At 43.1% G+C, this 12,244-nt stretch overlaps 1 protein-coding gene across 5 annotated transcripts in view; it reads left to right on the top strand.

Annotated features, from left to right (window-relative positions):
* The first annotated feature begins 289 nt into the window (after positions 1-289).
* The window catches only part of DUSP16 (dual specificity phosphatase 16), a 98,347-nt gene continuing 86,392 nt past the window's right edge, over positions 290-12,244 (top strand). Inside the window, exon 1 of one of the 5 annotated variants that reach the window (XM_051850779.3) lies at positions 290-778. The gene's annotated coding sequence lies outside the window, so the exon portion shown is untranslated. Of the gene's footprint in view, positions 779-973; positions 1,913-12,244 lie in introns of those variants that run through there. The other 4 variants (XM_089304609.1, XM_051850781.3, XM_051850780.3 and 1 more) reach the window with 4 other exon arrangements.

Genomic DNA, 12,244 nt, shown 5'->3' with positions numbered 1-12,244 from the left:
AACCTGCCTCCGAGCGGCCCAAGGTCTGGCCGGGAACGTGACCCGACCCCTCCCCGAGCTGCCGAAACGAGGCGCGGAGCCGCGCTCCCGGCCCGGGCGGCCGCGGGATGGGCTGGCGGGCGAGCGCGCGGCCCCGCCCGGCGCCCACCGCCCTGCCCTCGCCTGTCTCCTCCTTTCCCCGGGGCTCCGCTGAGTTCATTCACTGGGATTGGTTTCAAGTGACGCCATCTCTTTATTTTTAAACCAATGACCTCATCCGCGCTTGAAGTTTCCTGACCAGCGACTCTTTCTCTTTCCCCAACCCCCCACCCCACCCCCCCGCCTTTCCCCCTCTTTCTGTGTATCCCTGTTTGGGGGGCTTTCGCCAATTTTTAAACGATTATTAGCACCTTCCCTTCCCCCCGCCGTTCTCCCCACGCGGCCCCCCACCCCCCAGCTTTCCCTCCCCAAGTTCTTCACCCCTCACGACATTTTTTTTTTTCCTGAAGGCTAACTGGGGAGGGGGGTGGAAGAGAAAGAGTGAAGAAAAGTTGCAAACGTCTCCTCGCTTCTGAGTCCCCCGCCCCCACCCGCCCCTCCGAGGAGGAGAAGCCTCTGTGGTGAGAGCCGAGGAGCCGGACAGAGCGACGGACGGGACGGGTCGCGAGCGGCCGCGCAGCCGCCCTCCCCGCTCCGCGGCGGCGCCTCGCGAGCCCGGGAGGCGAGGGGGCCCGAGGGGAGACGCGTTGACAACGCTCGGTTCTCTCAGAGGGGAGTCGGGAGGCCGGCGGCCCCAGAAGTAAGTGGCCTCGGCGGGGCGTGCGGGCGGGAGGGTGCGGGGCTCGGACCGGCCGGCAGGGCAGCATGGACGCTCGGCGGCGCGCCCCGACTCGCTGTGCCGGGCGCCGCGGGCTCTGCCTGCCCGGGCGTCCCGGTGGGGGCGACCGCGGCCCGGAGCCGCACGAGTGTCTGACGCGGGGGTGTAGGCCTTGCTGGGGGGGGCCAGCGCCAGCGGGAAGAGGGGCGTGCGGGCAGGCGCGGGGGCGCTCCGTGCGTCCCCGGCGCGGCGGGCTCGGCTCGAGCCGACCCCGCGGAGCAGCAGCGACGGCGGCGGGACTCGCGGCACCTTCGCGGGCGAAGCTGCTCACTTCCAGGCGCGACTGTTAAACAACACGCCTGCCAAGTGGGGCCCCGGCCTGACTGTTCCCATTATCCCAAACGCGCTGGTGGTGCAGGCAGCGAGGCCACCTGGGTGGTGACCGTGCTTTCTTAAATGAAGCCAAGCGACCCCCCCCTCCACCTCCCCGCCACCCCCAGACCTCAGTTTTCATCCTGGGGCTCGGGTCGTGGTGTTGAGGGGGCCCGGCGTGCCGGTGATTTCTTTACCACTGCTGTAAAACGTGAGAAATTAAAATAGCCCAGGGAGGCCCCCGAGGATCCGTGTATCAAGTGTAGTTCCAGGCAATAAAACACTACAGTGGGGGAAAATCTATATGCAAAACTACGTTTTCAGGTGCTGGGTTTATTTTCCCAAGAAAAGCGGTAATGAGCCTTGGGGGTCCGGGGGCGGCGGATTGCAAGTCGATCTTAAAATGAATGGACACTGCAAAACCCCTAAAGGGGCTTATTCCAGTGCACTGCGAGGCTCCTGGGCGGGTTCAAGTCCCCGGTGTCGCTGGTTGTTTGGAGAAAGCACACCTGATTAGCCCATGAGGAGTCAGGTAGAGGAAAAACCTGTTGCATAACCTCGTTTGCTGTGAGGTTTGCTGTGCCGGCCCCTTGAACTAAGGGGAAGTGAGTTAAGATGCGGGGTTTTAAAAACACGGTGAAGTTCTTAGTTACCCAGGGGCCTGGCTGCCACTTGGCTTTGAAAGATTATAGGTAAATACTCTGCTCGTACCGAACCTATCCAACCTGTTCAGAGAATGACCAGGTATGTTTCTGTCTTCTTTGCCTTCCGTGTGTGTGTGTGTGTGTGAGAGAGAGAGATTGATTGATTGATTTACCATCCATGAAAGACCTTGTGACTATTTGGGGAACTGGGACTGTCAGAAAAATGCTGCTTTCTGCCATTCACTGTATGGCACTGATTGAAGGTACACGTAGGTGACAAGTGTTTCCTTAAAGGATTTGTACTGTTTCAACTCCATCAAGAAAAGAGAGCTTCACAGTGAAGGGAAATTTTCAAGAGAAGAAAAGCCTTCTTACCAATTAAATTAACTATTTTTTAAACTGTTTACTTTTCCTTGAGGATGGCATAGGTGGGTGGACCCAGCTCGGGAAGCTGTAATTAATTAAGGCTTATGGAGTTCTGCGTTTGGTGAAGGTAGCAGCTTGTAAAGTAAATTGAAAAACTAAGAGTTTATCAGCTTTGGGTGGGTGTTCTGATCAAAATGTGACTAGGCACTGTGACAGTTTTTGTTTTTTGAAAGAAAGTTGTGGGATTCGCTGAGTGTGAAGACTGGAAGATTGCTATTTAAAATTTTTTTGTTAACATTTGGCATATTATGTAAATAATCTGGGTTAAATAACACCAACTTCCAAGGGTTGGTTTTTAGGTAAAATGTTTATACCTATCAAGGTTCCACAGAGAATTAGAAATGAGTATGTTCAATCCTTAGTGAGTACATGGAAATACAAGGGTACTTCAGCACATTTGTGGGGGAAAAAGGAATTAAATGACAAGTGTTTTGGTGCAAATTTTTTTTGAAACACCTTGTTTTTCATAATAGCATTTTCCATGAACTTTTTGAAGATCCCTGGTCAGTAGGTTCAAGCACACTATAAATCTACATTCAGATGTAAAAGATATGTGTGAAGTGTGATACTGATATTTACAGATTTTTAGTTTTAACTCTGGTAGGTCAGAACCTCCAAGTAAAATAGCTGATCTGGCTTAAAAGTGTACTTAACTTTTATGTAAGTGTTTGAGATTATGCGTAATTATGGAGGAAGCAAGGAACAGACAAGGAGTTACCCTGTTGGCTCCCTTTTCAGTTTGAGAGGACCTTTTTCTTTGCTTCAGTTTGGTGAATGCATTTGAATTCCTGTAAATTAAAAATCATCATGGAACTTTGGGAGTTAGGGATTTCTTTGTCCAAAAGCTTAATGGTAATAACTGAGAAAGGGGCAAAAGAGAGCCTGTCAATTCAGTTCTTGTTCTTTTTCCTAAACATCTAAAATTATTTGTGGCTTGGTAGGAATAGAAGTGAGGCTGAGATCAGGATTCAAGAGTAGGTATGAGGAGAGTGCAGTTTAAGCTGGGATCATTAGAAATGACAGGGCTGATGTGAGTTTGTTTTGATGCTGTTTTCTCTAAGTGCTTATATTGGGAAATTCCATAGAATTTTTAGTGTTTGGGATTCATTTATTGATGCACACTTACGTAGTTGTGTTTAAAGTTTTTCCTATTTTCAACTAATCATAAGATCTTAACTGTAATTTGTTAGAATTACCACCGTGCTTTATCCTAGAACCCCAAGTTTCTTGGAATATCTGACAAAAATGATTTTGTATCCTGTGTTATGTAGACATTGAGTGTTTTTAAAATGCTTTGCATTCTAAAGCAAAAGTTACTTTAGATCCAAGAATAAGTTTGTATGGGATAAATTGATTTGGATCAGAAAGTCAAGAAAAGTAGTGGATAAATCAGGGAAAACAGAAAACAGATTTTCAGCAGATTGAAGGAACAAGTTAAAAAGCAGAGTTGATGCTTATTTTTTAAATTGCATCAGGTTTTAAAACTGAGGGACATAACCTGCCATTGTAAAAAACATCTTGCTAATGTTGACATAAGCAAAAAAAAATACAATGAAGACAGTTTTCCCCAAAGCTACATATGATATATTCCAAAGCCAGATGTCAAACTTTTTCTGATTTTCTTGTATTGTGGGTTACCTTTTTATATATTTCATTAGCCCAGATAGCCAAAGATTGGCTTGTGTGAAGGGAGATTCCTAAGGTTGGCCAAATTTAAAGAGACAGGCTCAGGCTTTACAGACTGGTTGGGGGAGGGATGTTAAGTTTAATCAAATAAATGGGGAAATCACAGTACCTCAGAAGAATAGAAGACAGATTACTGAGGACAGGTACAAAGAAATAAAAGCTTGCCAGAGGTATGATAATTGAAGAAGGAAATGGGATACATTTTGACTTGAAAGGCAAAAAAAAAAAAAAGATGGAAAAATACCCTTTGTTTGGAGTTGGAAACCTCATTAGGTATCACCAAAAATGATAAGATTGTTTTATTATATAAAAATTTAATCTTGGCAAAGGGGGATAAAATAAACTATGAGCATAAATTATGTGAGAATATAAAACTTGATATTGTCAGAGATAAATTTAAAATAGAGGGAGACTGCCATTTTACTGCCTATTTTGAGTTATTTGGAAGGGAGGAATCAGTTTTAAAGTTGAAAATAGTAACTTGATTAAATGAATTTCTGGATTAACTGCAGACATAAAGCAGTTAAGTAAAATGTTTTTTAGTGGTAATCTATTTGCATGTGCTGAGGTGGATCCCAGGAGTTGGGGACAGTTTCATGTACTTAATGAGCAAGGTTAAGAATGTTAAGAGAGGTATATATATATGCCAAGACGAACAGTTACGAGACAGCTGGTAAGTGCAAAATTGATAGTATAAAGAAAAAAGAAATTGGAAGGTGCAGGGAGGTAATCTTTGTGGAAATAGTAGAATTTGACCCTGGCCTTAAATGATAGTTAACGAGTGTGAGGAGCAGGGAAATGGAGGCGGTCAAAGAAGGAAGCTATTCATTTAATCATGAATGGATTATGCTGGGCATGTACTAAGTGCTAGACACTGGCCACACAGTGGAACATAAGATAGAGGTAAGATTTTTGCCCGTGTGACATTAATAATCTAGTGGGAGAAGACAGGAGGACAGTAACAAGTAAACAATACTTGAAAAATCTGAATGTCAGAGTCAAGGGAACTATAGAGAACTCCTTACAATTCCATCATGAACAGTATTTATTAAAAAGGTTGTTGAAAAGTTTGTGTGTGTGTGTGGGGGGGCAGGCTTACGGGCCAGTTAAGACACAGTTTGGGACACCTGCATCCCATGTTGGAGTGCCTGGATCCGAGCTCTGCTCCTGATTCCAGCTTTCTGCTGATATGTACGCTTGGAGGCAGCAGGTGATGGCTTCCGTACTTGGATCCCTGCCAACCACAAGGAGACCCTGATTGAGTTGTAGGTTCATTTTCTGTGTCTTGGCTCAGTCCTGGCTTTTGCCTCATGATGTGTGGGGAGTGAACTCGTGGATGAGATCTCTTTCTCTTTCTCTTTCTCTCTCTCTTTCTTTCTCTCTCTCTCTCTCTCTCTCTTTCTCTCTCTCTCTTTCTCTCTCTCTCTCATATCTACCTGTGACTCCCTATATTTCATAAAAAACAAAATTTTAAAAAGTCTATAATTCTTTGCTATTTACTAAGTCATTTTTTTTACAATAAGGTTAATAACACTGTTTACTGTTAGGGTTGTGTTGGGTTTTATATTTAGGTTAGATTCTCCATTGGAAATAGTAATCAAAATAATGCTCTAGAGTGAAGCTAAATTCCCAGGACAGTTTGTTTTGTGTGAAGGCTCAGAAAGCCTAAGATGCGCAGATAGTATAAGTAAGCTATTGGGCTTACTTACAGATAGGTTAAAAAACAGGATGAGGGATGACATACCTGACTAGGTCTTGTCCGTGTGATACAGGAGTTGAGTGATAAATTTGTGCTCTATATGCTTAATTATATCTCCTTAGAGATTTGTAAAGGAGTTAATGATATCACTGAAAATATTATCTTATTGTTTCCTGTTTTTCTAGCAGTAGTAGAAACCTGAGGCAAAAATGTTCTGAAGTGAAGACATTGGGATTCTTATTGTGGTTATCTGAATGGCAGATTTGTTTTGTTGTTGATTAGAAGGTATCCTTTGTAGTGTCACATAAAAACTTTATGACATTTTCATGTTTTGGGGGTACATTTGTAACTTGAAGCACTGTCTTTCCTCCCCCTTCTCTACTCTCTTTGCAGTTTTAAACTAAAAAATAATTTTTAGAGATGAAATTAAGATAATTCCAAAAAAGTTTTATACTATAGTATGTGTGTCTACAGAATCAATTCCCATGAAAATTGTTTTGTGTGTCCCTAACCAGCTTTTATCTACAGTACTCATGTATTCTGAAACACTTAACATAGCCTGTGGAAAACAGAACAGTTTTAAGATGAGGTAGGATACTTAGTGTTCCCTTAATTTCCTTCTAAGTATTTCATTTAGAATGTTATTGTACTGATATAAATACTGGGGCTCTGTGGTTCGTGTGATCAAAGCCAGTCTCACTTGTACTCATACATATTTGGGAAGGACAGTAGAATTCAGATTTCTTTGAATGTCTGTGTGTGTGGAGTGTTGGTAGTAGAACAAACTAAGTTATAAAAAAAGTAAGTGATAATGGTACAGCAAGGTGTACTTAGTATTAAATATATCCATCTGGGTGGCGATGTGGCGTAGTGGGTAAAGCCGCCACCTGTAGTGCCAGCATCCCATATGGGTGCCAGTTCTAGTCCCGGCTGCTCCATTTCTGATCCAGTTCTCTGCTATGGCCTGGGAAAGCAGTAGAAGATGGCCCCAGGTCCTTGGGCCCCTGCATCTGTGTGGGAGACTTGGAGGAAGCTCCTGGCTTCGGATTGGCACAGCTCCCACCTTTGTGGCCAATTGGGGTGTGAACCAGAGGATGGAGGATCTCTCTCTCTCTCTCTCTCTCTCTCTCTCTCTCTCTCTGCCTCTCCTTCTCTTTGTGTAACTCTTTCAAATAAATAAATCTTTAAATATATCCATTCTTCCCTTTAAAATTGATGGGGAAAGATGTGTGGAGAAGTATATGCTACTTACTGTTTGTATTGTATATCAGTTTTTTTTTTTTTAAGATTTATTAATTTGAAAGCTATATTGTTAGGTCTTCCATCTTTTGGTTCTCTCCTCAAGTGGCCACAATGGTCAGGGAGAGCCAGGCTGAAGCCAAGAGCCAGGAGCTTCTCCCAGGTCTCTGTGGGTGTAGGGACCCAAGCACTTGGGCCATCCTCTGCAGCTTTCCCAGCCACATCGGCAGGGAGCTGGAATGGAAGTGGAGCAGCCAGGACATGAACTGGTGTTCATAGGGTGTGCCGGAGTTGCAGGTGGCAGCTTAACCTGCTTTGGTTATATGTATATATATATGTATATATAGTGTGTGTATACACACAGTATATGTATGTATATATACACACATGTATATACATACATATATGTGTATATAGACACACAATATATATATATGCATACATAATACTGGTAGTATATCAGTTTTTAAAATATACAGCTCATCCTAAGATAGTGTCCAGTAGGGTCAGCATTTAATAAATGTTTGCTGAAATAAATTGAATTCTTACTGTAGCTACTCTTTTTCAAAAAAAAAAAAAAAAACCTTATGTATTTGAAAGGCAGAAAGAGACACAGAGACAGAGATCTCCCATCCATTGGTTCACTTCCCAGATGCCTTCAACATCTGAGGCTGGGTCAGGGTGAAACAAAAGCCTGGAACTCCATTGTGATTGCCCATGTGCATGGCGGGTACCCATGTACTTGAGCCATAACCTGCTGCTTCCCAGGCAGGCAACTGGGTAAGAAATGAAGCTGGGCCTCGAACCCAAGCACTGGAGATGGGATGATGGTGTCCTCATTGGCATCTTGACCCCTAAACCATGTGCCTACCCTGTTACTTATTTTTTAAACCAACTTTTCTTAACATTTTTATTCGCTTATTTTTATTTATTTGAAGGGCAGAGAGACAGATCTTTAATTTTCTGGTTCACTCACCAAATGACAGTGATAGCAAGGGGCTGGGTCAGGCAGAAACTCAACGTGGGTTTTCCATATAGGTGACAGGTACCCAATTACTTGAGCCATCATCTGCTGCCTCCCGGGGTGTGCATTAGCAGGGTTCTGGAATCAGGAGTGGAGCTGAAACATAAACCCATGCACTGTAATGTGGGCTGATGTGGACATGGTGAGAGTGTCTTTACCAGTGTACCAAATGCCCACTCCACAGCTGTTAGTTTTTATAGTGGTTCTCTTGAATATCTAGCCTAGAGCACCATTTTCTGAGCTATGAATTGCAGCCTGTAGGGGACTACCTTGCAGTCTTGAGCACCTGGGTCTTGTGGAGCAATGTGAGCGGGGCCCCTGACCTCTGCACTGCCTTTGACCCTGTGCCTGACCTGACCTTATCCTTTCCAAAATGGCGAGTGATTATTTCCTGTCTCCTCTCTCCTCTCTCCACTCTGCCTCTCAACTACTCCTCTCCCGGAGCAGCTACCCTGTGTCCTCTTCTGATCACTTTTCAGAATACTGGGGGCAGGGGCAGCACGCTGGCCTATGTTGTTTGTGGTTGTTACTTGTAGGTTGGTTGGTGGAGAAGCACATTCCTTAGGAAGATGGTTCTTGCCTTTGGTTTGTAAACTGTACTTGGTATATGAAGCATGGTATTATTTCTTCTTCCTTCCTGGCTTTAGTTAAAAATCTTGGGCTCACTTGGATAAGAATGGATAAAACTATTTTGGTAGTACAAAACTTCTAAAAACCAAGATTTTCTTTTTGAGACAATTAGGAAATTTGAATAAGGAGTATATATTAGATGATATTTAAGAATTATAACCTTAATGTTTTCAGCTATCATAATGGTATTGTGATTATATTTAAGTATACATATGGAATTATTCTTCGGCAAAATAAAATGGTACCTGATATTTAAGAAAACTTCAGCTGGGGTTGGTGCTGTAGTGTAGTTGGTAAAGCTGCCGCCTGCAGTGCTGGCATCCCATATGGGCACCGGTTCAAGTCCCTGCTGCTCCATTTCCAATCCAGCTTCCTGCTAATGTGTCTGGGAAAGCAGTGGAAGATGATCCAAATCGTTGAGCTCCTGCATCCACGTGGGAGACCCGGAAGAAGCTCCTGGCTCCTAACTTGGATTGGCCCAGCTTTGGCTGTTGTGGCCATGTGGGGAGTGAACCAGTGGATGGAAGATTCTCTCTCTCTTTCTCTCTCTCTGCAACTCTTTCAAATAAATGTCTTTAAAAAAAAAAAAAAAGAAAAGAAAACTTCAAGATAGGCACAAGTGCACACAATGGGAAATAAAATAATATGGCAAATTTTTGGAAATTGTTAAGCTGGGTAGTGGGTACATTAGTTTTTTTTAAAAAAAGATTTATTTCTTTATTTGAAAGAGTTACACAGGAGACACACACACACACACACACACACACACAGAGAGAGAGAGAGAGAGAGAGAGAGAGAGAGAGAAATAGAGAAAGAAAGAAAGAGAAAGAGAGGTCTTCCATCCATTGGTTCAGTCCCCAATTGGACACAATGGCTGGAGCTGCGCTGTTCTGAAGCCAGGAGCCAGGAGCTTCTTTTGGTTCTCCCATGGGGATGCAGGGATCCGAGGACTTGGGCCATCTTCTGCTTTTCCTGGCCACAACAGAGACCTGGATCAGAAGTGGAGCAGCTGGGACTGGAACCGGCACCCATATGGGATGCCGGCACTGCAGGTGGTGGCTTTTACTGGCTGCACCACAGCTCTGTTCCCTACATTAAAGTTTTTATTAATTTCTGTACACTTGTATATATGTTGAAGTGTCCTTAATAATGAGTTAAAATGTATATTACCAGTTACAAAATTTAATATATTAAAATTATGTGAGTGGGCTTCTGAACTAAATGGGTAATCAGAAATCTCCACTTTGCATTTTTCTGTAAGTTTGTGCTTATAATAATAAAAATTTGAGTGTAGGGAGAATTTTATAGAAACATTATCAGAGCTTAGAACTCTTAACTTTGAGACCTTGTGATAACAATGTACCCTTCCTTTACAGATTACTTTTGCATATTTTGTCTCTTATCCTCATGACAAAACCGGAGTTATCCATTTTACCGCTGAGGAAACTAAGACTGTAGAGAGACTAAGCAATTTATTTAATTAGTAGGTAGTGCTAGAACTGGAACCAGGAGCTTCTGTTTTATATTCAGGTGCCCATTCTCTCATATGCTCATAAGTGCCTCTTTTTGTGGTAGTATAATAGTGGTAGTGGTGGTATAGTAATTTTCAAACATCTTGGTATTGAGGACCCTCAAAATCTTTAGTTTATATGGACTGTGTCTATCAATATCTAACTTCTTAGAAATTCAGACTGAGAAATATTTGAAATATTATCTTAAAGTAATAAATGTTGGACCGGCATTGTGGAATAGCTGGTTAAGCTGTTGCTTGGGACACCTGCATCCCACATTGGAGTGCCTGGGATTGAATCTGCTTCCTGTTAATGCACTTGTGGGGCAGGTGATGCTGGCTCAGATGAGGCCCAAGTACTGAGTTCCTGCCACCTACATGAGAAACCTGGATGAGAGTCCTGGCTCTTGCCTTTAGCTTGTAGCTGTCCTGATTGTTGTGGCTATTTGGGGGAATTAATCATTGAATGGAAGAGTATGTGTGTGTGCTCTTTCTGTCATTATGGCTTCAAAATACAAACGGTCTGGCATTATGGCTCAGTGAGTTAAACCACTGCCTGCAGTGCCCGTATCCCATATGGGTGCTGGTTCAAGTCCCACCTGTTCCACTTCTGGTCCAGCTCTCTGCTAGTGTGCCTAGGAAAGCAGTGGAGGATGGCCCAAGTGCTTGGGCTCCTCCCACCCCTGTGGGAAATCTGGATGAAGCTCCTGACTTTGGCCTGGCCCTATCCTGGCAGATGCGGCCATTTGGGGAATAAACCAGCAGACTGGGGATCAATCTCAGTGTCTCCCTCGCCTCCTCGCCCCCTTCTTCCCTCCCCCTCCCCTTTCCCCTTCCCCTCCTTCCTCTCTTCCTCCCTCCTTATCCTCTGCCTTTCAAGTAAAAAAATCTTAAAACACATATATGATAACAAATATTAAATGTTAACATAAATTTTATGAAAACATATTGTTAAGAAAATCTAGTGAGAAGTATGGCATTGTTTTACATTTTGCTATTCTCTTTAATATTTTGCCTAGTAGAAGTTAGTTGGAGTTGTATGACTGCTTCTGTGTTCAGTCTTAGGTGTTAAACTGTTTTGGTTACAATATATTAAAAAAACCTGACTACACATAACAAGTAGTTGGAAAAAGATGAAGTATTTTCTCATCTTTTCATATGATTGTGAATGTTCTTTGTTGCACCAAAACTCAACAAATGGTAGATTCTTAAAGGTAGCTGCAATAGTGAATCTGACACTATATCAGTGAATTTCTTGAACTAAAGTCTATTGGTGTGTCTTGCATTTTGAATGTATCTTTGACCTATGACTTGACAAATAATGGTTTACTTAGTTATGCAGATCTTTGAGTGTTGGCACTTTTGATTACACAGTATTAAACAAAACACATTGATTATTATGGACTTTAGTCTTTAAAAATTGGGAAGTAGTTAAGATGTTTGTGGTGAATTCAAGTTTTCGGAAATTCACACTTTATCTTGGAAACTCACATTTTATCATGTGTGAGCTTCTCAGTTTTTCTTGAAGTGACAGACTTACCTCATTCATTTTAGAAAAATGTCTGCCAGATACATAAGCCTGAGTAACTCTTAAGTTGTCTGCCAGTCATTCTTTTTGTCAGAATGGTCTCCTATGAAAACCACTAATAACTCAGTTGCATAAATACTTCTCCTCAAGATAGGTCCTGTGCTTAGGTACATGGCAGAAGTAAGTGATGTGTACTTCCAATTTCCTCATACAGAGTATTTGGAAGACCGACTTCTCAAGAGTTGACACCTAATAAAGTTAGTACTTTTTATTGTTTCATCCAGGATATTAAGTGAAACTGGGTCTTTAAAAAATGTTTACTAGGGCAGTGAAGAGTGTGTTTACAACCACATGTTATCGGCCATCAGAGTGATCCATCGTCATCATGTGCCATGCATCTTCTGGAATCAGTTTTCTACTCATGAGAGATTAGGAAAAGGCAGTTAACACCTTGGAATTACCATAACAGCTTTTTTTGTTTGCTTTTTAAATTGAAAGGCAGTGAGAGATCTTTCATCCCTGATTCACCCCTTAAATGCCTGCAATAGTTGGTGCTGGGCTAGGCTGAAGCCAGGAGCTCGGTCTGGGTCTCCCATGTGGGTGTCAGGGACTTGAGCTGTCATCTGCTGCCTCCCAGGGTGTACATTACCAGGAAGCTAGAATTGGAAGTGGAGCCAGGACTTGAACCCA

Source organism: Oryctolagus cuniculus, chromosome 9 (genome assembly GCF_051225735.1).
Source record: "Oryctolagus cuniculus isolate XC-2025 breed Fujian yellow rabbit chromosome 9, ASM5122573v1, whole genome shotgun sequence".
In the NCBI taxonomy this organism is placed as follows: Eukaryota; Metazoa; Chordata; class Mammalia; order Lagomorpha; family Leporidae; genus Oryctolagus; species Oryctolagus cuniculus.
This window is presented reverse-complemented; position numbering and strand designations above follow the sequence as displayed.